The 13630-nt window shown below is 39.8% G+C and overlaps 1 pseudogene; it reads right to left on the minus strand.

Annotated features, from left to right (window-relative positions):
* Window positions 1-9676: 9676 nt before the first annotated feature.
* LOC110198739 (ferritin heavy chain pseudogene) lies at window positions 9677-10212 on the minus strand (annotated as a pseudogene).
* Between the last annotated feature and the right edge of the window lie 3418 nt (window positions 10213-13630).

Below are 13630 nucleotides of genomic sequence, written 5' to 3' on the forward strand. Positions count from 1 at the left end.
CCCTTTCCCTTTTCTTCCCCTTTAGTCTTACTGCTGCTTCCCTCCCTTCTTTCCCCCCCCTTTTCTTTCCCCCTCTTTTCTTTCCCCTTTACCCTCCTACTGCCTATAGGGCAAGTTAGATTTCTATACCTAACTGATTATATTATGCCCTTCTTGAGCCTAATCTGATGAGAGTAAGGTTCAAACAATGCTCCCCCCCTTCCCTCTGCTGTAATAGGATTTTGTGTCTTTTCCTATAATGTAATTTACCCTTGTCTGCCTCCTCCTTTTTCAGTGCCTTTTCTAAGATTTTTGGATCCATTTAACTTGATTAGATTTTTTTTTATCATTACATCAAAGTCAGCTAATATCCACCCTCTTTGTGTATACTCCTTTAACAAGGTGTAATAACAATACAGTTCTCAAGGGTTGCAAGTCTCATATTCCCTTGTAGGGGTTTAAACAGCCCCCCCCTTATTAACAACATATTGTATCCTTCTGTCCCATTTACCTTTTTAAGTCCTTCTTGAGTCCTGTACTTGAAGATCAAATTTTTTGTTGAGCTCTGGTCTTTTTATCAGGAAAGTTTGGAAGTCTCCTATTTCATTGAATATCCACCTCCTCCCTTGAAAAATGATGCTCATTTTTGCTGGGTAATTGATCCTTGGCTGCATTCCAAGCTCCTTTGCCTTACGGAATATCATGTTCCATGCCCTGCGTCTTTTAATGTAGAAGCTGCAAGGTCCTGTGTAATCCTGACTGTGGTTCCATGATATTTAAATTCTTTCTTTCTGGCTGCTTGCAGCACCTTCTCTTTCATCTGGTAATTTTGGAATTTTGCTATTATATTTCTTGGCATTGTCAATTTGGGATCTCTTTCAGGTGGTGATCGGTGGATTCTTTCTATGGTTATTTTCCCTTCTGGTTCTAGGACTTCTGGGCAGTTTTCCTTTATGATTTCCTGAAAGATACTGTCCAGGCTCTTTTTTTCATCATGATTTTCAGGTAGTCCAATAATTTTTAAATTGTCTCTCCTGAGTCGATTTTCCAGGTCGGTTGTTTTACTGATGAGGTATTTTACATTTTCATCTATTTTTTCATTTTTTTGTTTCTGTTTGACTGATTCTTGCTCTCTCATAGAGACATTAGTTTCCATTTGTCCAATTCTAGTTTTTAACAGATTGTTTTCTTCTGTTAGTTTTTGTACTTCCTTCTTCAACTGGCCAATTGTGTTTTTTAGGGACTTGTTTTCTTCAGTGTACTCTTCTGTTAGTTTTTGTCCTTCCTTCTTCAATTGGCCAATTGTGTTTTTTAGGGACTTGTTTTCTTCAGTGTATTTTTTTTCCAATGGCCAATTGTATTTTTGAAGGACTCTTTACCTCTCTCATTTGACTATTAAAATCCTTCTTGAGCTCTTCTAAGAAGGCTTTTTGGGCTTCAGACCAGTTCATATTCCCTTTTGTTGTTGCAGATGTGGGTTTGTTGACAATGTTGTCCTCTTCAGAATTTCTGTCTTGATCTTCACTCTTCTCATAATATGAATCTATGGTACGTTTCTTTTTACTCATGGTGTTTCTTTATTCCCTGGCCTTTAAAGAGATTGAGCTCTCCTGCTGGGGAACAGAGGGAACTGACCCAAGCTTCTTGTGTTGGGAGCTTAGTTCTTAGTCACTGGCTTTGTGTGCTGGGGCCTCTTATGCTGGGAATTGGAGGCTGTAGGTTTCTGGCAGCTTACCTTGTGTTGGGCTGGAATCAGCAAGGCTGGAACTTTCAGGCAGTTCTAGGTTGCCTGCTTTTCCTTTCCTTTAGCTTTCTTCAGCTCCTTTGAGATGGGTGCTGCAGGGTGTTTATCTGCCTGGGGCCCCTGCAGTGTTGTCTCCCTTTTTCTGCTAATGCACTGGGAGATTCCTTTGCTGTGAGTGCCGAGGCACCTGGTGGTTTTCTGAGCTGGTTTCCACCGGTTCCCCCCCCACTGAGGCACTCAGAGGTCCAGGTGTTGGTGTTTGCCTGCTCTACCACCTGGGCTTCAGGATGTCTTCACAATTGGAGGCTGCAGGGCTCCTACAGCTCACCTGGTGTTGGGTTGGAATCAGCAAGGCCAGGGCTTTAGGAAGCCTTTAAGTTGTTTTCTTCACCTCCTTTCAGATGAATGCGCAGGGTACTTATCCGCCTGGGGCCCCTTGTAGTTCTGCCTCCCCTTTTTTTTGCTGAGGCACTGGGAGACCAGTTTGCTGGGCTGCTGCACTGCTGCTCCCCGTCTTTGTTCTAGTTCAGGTGTTCCAGGGTTTTTTTTTTCTGTGGTGATATTTTCTGGGTTTTCAGAGGTTGATAGGGGAGAGTGAGAGCAACTGCCTTTTCACTCCACCATCTTGGCTCCCGGAAGCGGAAACTTGACTGACTCTTGATGTCTCATAAAGTCATTAGCTTCCACCTGTCCAATTCTAATTTTTAATGAATTGTTATCTTCAGTTAGCTTTTGTACCTCCTTTTCCATTTGGCCAATTCTAGTTTTTAAGGAGTTATTTTCTTCAGCATACTTTTTTCAATTTTGTCAATCATATTTTTAAAGGAATTGTTTAAATTTTCTTCTACCTCTCTTATTTGACTTTTAAAATCCTTCTTGAGCTTTTTCAAGAAGGCTTTTTGAGCTTGAGACCAGTTGATATTCCCCTTTGAGGTTTCATATGTGAATGTATTGACAATGTCATCCTCTCCTGAATTTGTGTTTTGATCTTCTCTGTCATCAAGATACTTTTCTATGGTCATTGTTTTTCTATGTTGCTTTTTGCTCATGTTGTTTGCCTTTTTTCTGGCTTTTAAAGCTGATCTCTGCTTCTGGAACACAGGGGGTACTGTCCTAGGCTTCTTGTGCTGGGAGCTAGAGTCCTGGTTGCTGGTATTCTGAGGTGGGGCTTGATGCTGGCTTGTTGTGACACTTCCTTTCCTGTACTGGTCTCCTTCAGCCCCAGCAAGAGGAACCTTTCCCATTAATCCCCCTAGCCTCCCAAGCTAAAAGATTTTCACCTCATCTTTCTGCTGGCTCCACTATTTTAGGATTTTTCCTGGAGCAATATTCTCTGGGTTTTTCAAGGTCAATAAAGGAGTATGAAAGTGACTTACCACTTACTCCACCATCTTGGCTTTCAGAAGTCAAAATAGGTGACTTTCAAACATTCTGTCTGTGGGCTAATAGCTCCAGGAGTAGCCACTGCCATTGCTGCCACCACTGCTGCTGATGATTCACTCACCCCCAAGGCCTGCTCCTGGTTTTCTGTTGGGGCTGTAGTGGCATGCTCTGTAGCCCTGCACTGGACTGTGCTTCTCTCTCATCCAGTTCTAACAGACCCCTCCCTCTGACCTTGTAAGTTGTCTCTGGTGTCTGTGGGCTGAGAAGTCTGGAAACCACCAGTGATGCCAGTGATTCAGTCCTTCAAGGTCTGCTCCAGCTTTGTTAGGGGTGGGTCTGTGCTGGCATGGCCTGCATACTGGACTCTTTACCTTCTCAGGTGGATGCAACAGACTGTTGGAAATCTACCTCACTATGTCTCTTTGTGGGTTCTGCCACCCTAGAATTTGTTCAGAGTCACTTTTTAGAGGTATTTGAAGGGGTTTAGGGGAGAGCTTAGGCAAGTTCCTGCTTTCACTCCACCATCTTGGCTCTGCCCTTATCCCTGTCCTCCTTTTTTTTTTCTTTTTTTTTTTTGTGAGGCAATTGGGGTTAAGTGACTTGTCCAGAGTCACACAGTTAGTAAGTGTTATATGTCTGAGGCCAGATTTGAACTCAGATCCTCCTGACTCCAGGGCCAGCATTCTTTCCACTGCACCACCTAGCTGCCCCTTCCTGTCCTCCTATCCTATATAAAGGCCTTCAACCTAATCTGATGAAATTATAGGTTATTGTTCAATTGTTTCAGTCGTGTCTATCTCTTCATGACTACTTTGGGGATTTTCTTGGCAAAGATACTAGAGTGGTTTACCATTTCCTTCTCTAGCTCATTTTACAAATGAGGAAACTGAGGCAAACAGGGTTAAGGGACTTGCCCAGGGTCACACAGCTAATAAGTGTCTGAGGACAGATTTGAACTCAGGAAGATGAGTCTTCCTGAATCCAGACTCTGTGCTCTATGGTGCCCCCTAGCTGTTCAAGTTGACTGGTCATCAAATGGCTGAAGAATCAGCCCTACCTTTGGTGGCCTTCAAAAACCAAGCTAGCATTGGCAGAGCCAAGATGGCAGAGTAGAGGGAGCATTCCAACTGAAGTCTACCAACATTTTCTCAAAAAAACTTTAAAATAATGCATCAAATTGAATTCTGCAGTAGAAGAGCTAATAAAAGGTAGGGGTGAGACATCTTTCCAGCCCAAAACAAGTTAAGAGGTTAGGAGAGATTTATGAAGGTGTGGTGGGGGGTGGCCTGGAGTGCAGTGTGGGCAGCAACAAAACTACAAGCCTTGACAACAGCAGCAGCAATAATTCTGGGAGCTCTCACCACTCAGAGATGGTAAGGGGATTGAATAACTGGCCAGAAAGAGATTACAGGGGCCCCCTGTGTGAGCACTGGGTGTAGGACTGGGAGCCACTTGTCAACTCCATTACCAATTACCCAGTTCCAGGTCACACTTCCAGGGTAGAAAGGAGTGCTAGTGGTAACAAGGGAGCATGGGCCTTGATCTCAGTTCCAGGATAGAGAGAACCAGGCTTCTGTTTCCTGGTAGCAGTTCCAGGATGGACAGAGGAATGCTAGTGTTTACCATCACAAGGGAGCAGGAGCCCTTCCTGGATATGGACCAGAATATAGGCCAGGAGAACAATGACCATACTTCTCCTCGGATTATATCACCTTGGAAACACTGAAAACTTATAGAGCTCCAGAAATAGCTATGAAAACAGTAGGGTAAAAAAGTCTGAAGCTTGGGACAATCACTCCACCCCCCAACCCCTTCCCCCCACAGAAGTGAATGAGTACAACTGTTAAGTTCAAAGTCAAGAAGCAAGCTGGAAACCTGAGCAAACAACAAAAGAAGAACCTGACCATTAAAAGAAAACTACTATTGGGATAGGGAATCTCAAAATGCAAAATCAGAAGAAGACAATGATGTAAAAACAACTGCAAGCAAAACTTCAAAGGAAAAATGCAGAGTGGATGCAACCCTAATAAGAATCCTTAGAAGAAATAAAGAAAGCAATACAAAAGAGGCAAAAAATTAATTAAATAAGAGCAGTAGAGGAAAAATTGGGAAAAGAAATGAGGGCAATGCAAGAAAATTATGAATAGAGAACAGTTTGGTAAAAGAGACATAAAAAAATACTGAAGGAAATAACACCTTAAAAAGCAGAAATAGGCCAAATGGGAAAAGAGGTACAAAATCTCACTGAAGAAAATAATCCTTAAAAATTAGAATGGGGGGGCAGTTAGGTGATTCAGTGGATAAAGCTCTGGCCTTGGAGTCAGGAGAACCTGAGTTCAAATCCAGCCTCAGACACTTGACACTTACTAGCTGTGTGACCCTAGGCAAGTCACTTAACCCTGATTGCCTCACCAAAAAGCAAAAAAAAAAATTGGTCAGGTGGAAGCTAATAACTCCATGAGACACTAAAAAACAATAAAACAAAGACGAAAGAATGGAAAGAATAGAAGAAAATGTGAAATATCTCATTAAAAAAGAAACTGACTTGGAAAATAAACTGAGGAGATATCATTTAAGAATTATTGGATCACCTGAAAATCATGATCGAAAAAGAGCCTAGATATCATATTTCAAAAAAATTATAAAGGAAAACTGACCAGACATTTTAAAACCACAGGGCAAAATAAAAATTAAAAGAATCTACCAATTACTTCCTGAGCAAGATTCCAAAATCAAAACTCCCAGGACTGTTAGAGCCAAAATCCAGAGCTCCCACGTCAAGGAGAAAATATTGCAAGCAGTATATATGTAGCAAATTCTGTAGTGGCTGGTTGTCATCCTTCATGATTAAAGAGGACCAATATGGTATCATTTCATTAGGATCAAAGTACAGTATGTCCAACTGTGGCTGAACAACAACAACAAAAAAAATTTAAAAAGTTTTGCACAAACAAAATCAATGCAGCCAAAATGAAAAGGAAAGCAGGAAGCCATGGAGGTACCAGGGGACATTATAATAAAGTTCTGTGATAAAGACCTCATTTTGCAACTATATAGGGAATTAGGCCAAATTCATAAAAATAGGAGCCATTCTCCAATCGATAAATGGTCAAAGGATATGAACAGGCAGTTTTTAGAAGAAAAAAATCAAATCAATAGTCATTTGAAGAAAAATGCTCTAAATCACTAATAATTAGATAAATGCAAATCAAAACTGTTCTAAAGTATTACCTCATAACCATCAAATTGACTAAAATGACAGAAAAGAAAAATGACAAATGCTGGAAGGGATATCGAAAGTAGGTGCCCTGATGTGAACTAGTACCAACCATTCTGGAGAACAATTTGAAATTGTGTCCAAAGGGCTATAAAACCATAGATACCCTTTGACTAAGCAATACCACTACTAGGTTTGCATCCCAAAGAGATCTAAGAAAAAGGACCCATTTGTACAAACCTATTTCTTTTAGCTATTTTTGTGGCAACCAAGAATTGGAAATTGAGTGGATGGTCATCAACTGGGGAATAGCTGAACAAGCTGTGGTATATGATTATGATGGAGCACTATTGCGCTATAAGAAATGATGATCAGGATGCTCTTAGAAAAACCTAGAAAGACTTACACGAACTGTTGCAAAGTCAAATGAGCAGCATCAGGAGACCATTGTACATAGTAACTACAATATTGTATGATGACCTACTATGAATAACATCTATTCTTAGCAATACAATGATCCAAGATAATTCTGAAGGATTGATGATAAATGGTGCTGGCCATCTTCAGAGAAAGAACTGGTGGAGCTTGAGTACAGATGGAAGATACTTTTTTTAAATTTATTTTTCTAGGGTTTTTTTTTTAATCTGTGTTTTCTTTCACAGAATGACTTACATGGAAATGTGTTTTGTATGGCTGCACATGTATAACCTACGTCAAATCGCTTGCCTTCTCAATGAAGGGGGCAGGGGAGGGAGGGAGAGGATTTGGAACTCAAGCTTTGAGAAAAAGAATGTTAAAATTGTTTCCACATGTAATTGGGAAAAAATAAGCTAGAAAAAAAAGAATCCTTTACAAAAAAAAAAAAGAAATGGAGGAGAGAAATTATTATTAATAACCAATGATTTGCAGAGATCTAGAATTCTCCCCCTTTTTCTATGGTCCTCATTTTAAGACTTAGTCTCTGAAGGACAGGATTGATGATGGCAGATAGAATTAACATTCTCTTCAATGCAACTATCAGTTACAGCAAATGAAAAAGTTTGGAGTGCTGTGGATAAGTTCGCTTACCTTGGCAGTATACTTTCCATGGGATGTATATGTAGATGATGAGGTAAATGCATGCATTGCCAGAGCTAACTCACTGTTTGGGAGGCTCCCAAGAAAAAAAGTTAGACTGCCAATCAAACTGAAGGTTTACAGAGACATTGTGTTGAACTCATTGTTGTATGCCAGTGAAACCTGGAGAATCTACCAGCATCATGCCTGAAAATTGAACCATTTCCATTTGAATTTTCTTAGTGAGACTCTGAAGATCCCTGGCAAGATAAGGTACCAAACACTGAAGTCCTTCCTTGAGCTGAACTGCCCAAGCGTTCAAACTCTATTACAGAGAACACAACTCCAAAGGGAAGGCCATCTTATTTGAATGCCAAACATATATTTGCCTAAAAGACCATTTTACAGAGAACTCACACAAGGCAGCTGCTCACATGGAGGTCAGAAGAAGCAATTCAAGGACACTCTTATGGTCTCTCTGAAGAACTTTGGTATTGATTGTGAGACATGGGGGACACTGGCACAAGACTGTCCAGCATGGCATGCCCACATCAAAGAAGGCTCTGTACACTATGAGCAAAGCAGAATTGCAGTGGCTTACAATACATATGAGATATCAAATTTAGAGACATCTCTCTCTCAAATGTTCATATGGACTATTTGTACCTGACCTGTGGTAAAATCTCTTTGAGCTCATATTGGTATGATCAGCAATAGCTGTATGTTGACTTAATATCATGATGCAATTTTGGCCCTCTTCAAGAACGAAGGACAAATGACAATAACACTAGCAATGGAGCTATGGATTAATTCAGCCATTCTGGAAAGCAATTTGGAACTACATTCAAAATGTCTTTAAATTGTGCATACCCTTTGTCTCAGCAATACTACTCCTAAGCATATATCCCAAAGAGATCAGAGAAAGAAGAAAAGATATTTGTAGTGGTTCTTTTAATATTAGCAAAAAACTGGAAACAGGAGTGCCCACCTATTTGGGAAAGACTAACCAAATTATGACATATTAATAGAATAGAATATTATTATGACATAAGAAATGGTGAAATGGACAGTTTCATAGCAAATAAGAAGAACTATATGAACTAATACAGAGTGAAGAGAGTACAACCAGAGGAATAATTTATACAATGATAAAATTATTTTTAAAAAAATCTTTGGAAGACTTTAGAACTCTGATCAATGGAATGACAAACTATAACTCCAAATTGTGGAATCATAATCAACCAAGATAAAGCATACTCCCTACATCCTGACAGAGAAATGATAGACTCAAAATGTAGAATAAGATATCTATATTTGGACAAAATCCATAAGGGAATTTACTTCCATTGACTATGCATATTTGTTCTGGGCCTGGAGTCAGAAAGACTCATAAGTTCAAAACCAGCCTCAGACACTCAGTAGCTATGTGACTCTGAGCAACTCACTTAATCCTGTTTGCCTCAGTTTCTTCATCTGTAAAGTGAATAGAGAAAAGAATGGAAACCACTCCAGTATCTTTGCCAGGAAAACTCCAAATGGGGGTGACAGAGGATCAGATATAAACAACAAAATTTGTTATGAATTCTTCCTTTTTGTTGTTGTTTAAGGAAGGCAATGTGAGAGAGAAAAAGCAAATCTATCAAGGAAAAAAAATTAGGGAAGCCATGGACATATCTGTCATCATCAGGGAAGGAACCAATAGATAGAGGATATTTAAGATTACAAAGAGGGAAAGGATGATGGAATGTACAAGCTATTAGAGGAGCTAAGAGAGGAGAGGATCAAAGATAAAGGTAGAGGGATTTGCCTTAGTGACACATGCCCAGATCACCTAATAGAGAGGCAACTATGTGGGAAGTATCAGGGACATGCTTCTGGGAAAGGACATTCTGGGTTCCCATATCATGAGAGTGAGAGTAGCCTTTTCCATTGACTAAATAATCAGAATAAGGAATGTCTTTAAAACTATTCACCTGGAATAGTTTTCCAGCTTTGTCCAGGGGGTTGAAGGTCCTGTTAACCCACAGCTAAGGTGCTTATGAACTGAGCTGGGATGGTGGAAGGGCTACCTTCCCCCTCTCCCTTTTATATCCTTTGGCCCAAAGAAAAGGCTTGGGGTTTCGGTCTGTTTCTTTTTTTTTTTTTCCATCAGTACCAAGTCACTTTATTGGGATGTAAATGGTGGTAGTTTTTTTGGTACAGTTTATGAAAAGATCAGATAACTAGAATATGCATGCACTGAAAGACAGTAGGAGTCACACCCACAGTTCCCAAGTGTGGGGGAAGCCAAATGTGACTTAGATCTTGTTGTCACTGTCTCCAAGGGTGTGCTTGTCAAAAAAAATTCTGCCATGCCAGAATGGGGGTCCCCATTTTGCACAGGTTAGTCATGTGATCACCAAGTTGTTTGATGGACTTTACCTGTTCATCCAGGTGGTAGGTTTCAATGAAATCACATAAATGGGGGTCATTCTCATCAGTTGCCAGCTTGTACAATTCCAGTAATTACTGATTGTCATTTTTTTTCCAAGTGCAAAGCACACTTCATTGCATTTAGCCCACTCTCCCAGTCATCTCCATCTGGTTTCTTGATGTCTTGCTAGAAGATCTGGCTGCCTCTCTGGTTTTTGGAGTTTCATCACCTTTTCAGCATGTTCCCTCTCCTCATGGGATTGGTATAGTTCTTCAATGCCACATCATCATATTTGAAGTAGTAAGACATGGACAGGTAGATGTAGAAGGCATAGAGCTCCAGGTCAGTCTGCTGGTTGATGACGGCTTCCGAGTCCTGGTGGTAGTTCTGTTGCACCTGAAAGAGGGATGAGGGCATCATGGCAGCAGAGATGGTGGAGGAAGCAAAGAGAAGGAGGAGGAGGCAAGGCTGGAGTGGTGGTGACTGCTGAGGGTGTGGCTGAGGTGGGTGGCTGCTCCAAAGGGAAGAAGTGTTGTTTAGTGGAGGTAAAGGTGGAGAAGTGGCTAAGGGTGGCTCCAGCTGTAAATCAAGCAGCGGGTTCCATTCAAGCACTGTTGAAGCAGGAAACCACAGTGACTCCCCTTCCCTATGCTTCTGGCCAGTTTTGGTCCATTTTATTTGTCCTTTTCAGTTCAAGACACTAGCACTTCTAAGTAGAAATGCAAAAAAAAAACCCCATATTTCACATGGAACTTTTACAAAAATTGACCACGTACTAGAGCACAGAAATGTTGCAAGTCAATGTAAAAAAGCAGATATAGTCAATATTTTATACATCATTATACACTAAAAATAGAAATTGGTTCAGAGTCCATAAAAATAATTTACAGACCCAGGAGACAATGAAATATTAAATAATGAGTTGGTCAAAGAACAAATTATTGGGTTTTTTTGTTTGCTTGTTGCTTTTTGGTGAGGCAATTGGGGTTAAATGACTTGCCCAGGGTCACACAGCTAGAAAGTATTAAGTGTCTGAGGTCAGATTTGAACTCAGGTCCTCCTGACTCCAAGGCCAGAGCTCTATCCACTGTGCCACCTAGCAGCCCCAGAGCAAATTATTGTCATTCAGTCATTTTTCAGCCATGTCCAACTCTTCATGACCTCATTTGGATATTCTTGGCCACCATATTGGAGTGATTTGCCATTTCCTTCTCTAACTCATTTTACAGATGAGGAAACTGAAGCAAACAGGGTTAAGTGACTTGCCCAGGGTCACACAGCTAGTAAATGTCTGAGGCCAGATTTCAATTCAGGAAGAGGCATCTTCCTAATCCAGGCCCAGCACTCTATCCACTCTGTCACCTAGCCACCCCAAAAATCATAGAAACAATAATTATGGACAAGAAAATTATAATGATGAAACAATATACCGTATTTTCTGGAATGCAGCTAAAGCAGTCCGCAGAGGGAAAATAAAATCTTCATAATCATACATTAAGAAAATGGAAAAAAAAAGGATTAATAGATTGAATGTGCGTCTTTAAAATTAGAAAATAAATAAACAAGCCTAAAATAAGTGCAGAAGAAAGTATATTAAAAATTAGAAAGGAAATAGATAATTAGAAACAAAGAAATAGAAATGATAAATAAAACTAAAAGTTAATTTGTTTAAGAGACTAATAGAATTGATAAACCTTTAGCAAATCTGATTTAAAATATGAGAGCAGAAAAGCAAATCAATAAAATCTCGTATAATGAAGATAAACTCATAGCAAAACCAGAAGAAATAAAAAGAATAATCAGAACATATTACATCCAGTTACATGCTAACAAAAGTGAGAACACAAAAGAAATAAGTGAATATCATAAAAATATAAAATATGTGAACAGAAGACTAGATAGAGAACTAAAATAACCCAATCTCAGAAAAGGAAAGAGATTGAGTTGTAAAAGAACTAACAAGCTGGGGGAGGAGGGAGAGAAATTCCTGGTCCTGATGGAATTTCAGCAGAATTAGAAGAACAATTGGTGTTCCTGTTTCACAAATTATTTTCAAAAACTGAGAAAGAAACATCCCTACCACAATCTTTTTATGAGATGAATATAATCCTATTACTTAAACCAGGGAAGGATAAAACACAGAAAGAAAACTTTAGGTCAATATCATTACTGAACATTTACTCAGATTTTTTTTTAACAAAATCCTATCAAACATACTTCAGCAATTTATCTAAGAAATCATTCATTATGATCAAGTGGGATACCAGGATACAAGGATGGCTCAACATTAGAAAAATAATCAATATAATTAATCATATTAGAAAACAAAAATCCAAACCACAAGATCATCTCAATAGATGCAGAAAGAAACATAGCACTCTTTCATGGTATAAACCTGTCAAAATACTTTGGAAATACCCTCTTTTCCAAAGCTAAGGCCCAACAAGCAGGCTGTGACCTCAACTTGGCATAACAGTAATCCTTTGAGCTCTGGAGGACCTCATCCTCTGGCAACTGTATTGCTTGGACCAGCACCAGGTGTTCACTGAGGGATTTAGCTCTCCTCTATTTCCCAGGGCCATTCATCACATGTTCACAATCCCTATTCTTTGTAACTTCCAGGTACTTCACTTCTGTTCCTATCACAGAACTCTGATTACGTGCCCCACAGAGTAATCACAACCCCCAAGACTTGAGACAATGGCTGTTCTCATTGGATCCAAGAATGCCTGTATTGTCCCAAGAAATGAGAACTGTCTCAATACTTGAGAATAGTTGTGTTGTGGTCTGACTCCTTTCATATATGTAAGTGGCCTCAGCATCAGTAGCATTAAACCCTCCTTCTTGGAGAGAGGGGGAGAGCTTCTGTTTGCACACATCATTTTCCTCACTCTGGAATTAATTAAGCTTCTGTTTGTGTCCTGACTCTCCTGTCTCTAGCCTGCTCTGTTTCAACTCCCATCAACCACAGGTAAGAGGCAAGTTCCAGTCCAGTTGACAAACCTTACAAAATATAGGCATAGAAGGACATTTTGTTAATATCATAAAAAGCACCTATCTAAAACCAAAAACAAGCATCCTATGCAATGAGAATACATGAACTCTTTTCAATAAATACAGGGGTAAAGCTATGACGATCAACTCTGAATGATTTGGCTATTCTCAGCAATATAATGTTCCAAGACTTCCAAAAGACTCATAACGAAAAATGCTATCTACCTCCAGAGAGAGAACTAATGGAATTGCACAAAGCATGAATCAAGGATGGATCAAAGCATACTATTGTTCACTTTATTTGTGTGTGTGTGTGTGTGTGTGTGTGTGTGATCTATGTCTTCTTTCACAACATGACTGACATAGAAATGTTTTGCACGTTTGGACATGTATAACCTGTGCCAAATTGCTTACTATCTCAGGGAGGATGTTCTGTATATACAGTTCTCACAGTTCTGTATATAAAGTTCTCACATCTCTCTCTCTCTCTCTCTCTCTCTCTCTCTCTCTCTCTCTCTCTCTCTCTCCTCTCCTCTCTCTCTTTCTCTCTCTTCTCTCTCTCTCTCTCTTCTCTCTCTCTCTCACACACACACACACACACACACACCACACACAACACACACACCACACACACACTTCTAAACTGACATTCCAGCCTGGCTGAGATGGCTCTCATCCCAGGTCCAATCTATTTACTTCCAGCTTTCCACAAACTTATCCACCTTGACTACCCAAATACTGCTTTACTCGTGCCTCTATCCCCCACTGTGTTGGCAGAGAACTTTGCACACAGGACATGCTTAATAAATATTTTTAAATTTGAATTCAATAAACATTTATAAAA

Source organism: Phascolarctos cinereus, unplaced genomic scaffold, assembly GCF_003287225.1.
Source record: "Phascolarctos cinereus isolate Bilbo 61053 unplaced genomic scaffold, phaCin_HiC Scaffold_726;HRSCAF=1367, whole genome shotgun sequence".
Taxonomy (NCBI): domain Eukaryota; kingdom Metazoa; phylum Chordata; class Mammalia; order Diprotodontia; family Phascolarctidae; genus Phascolarctos; species Phascolarctos cinereus.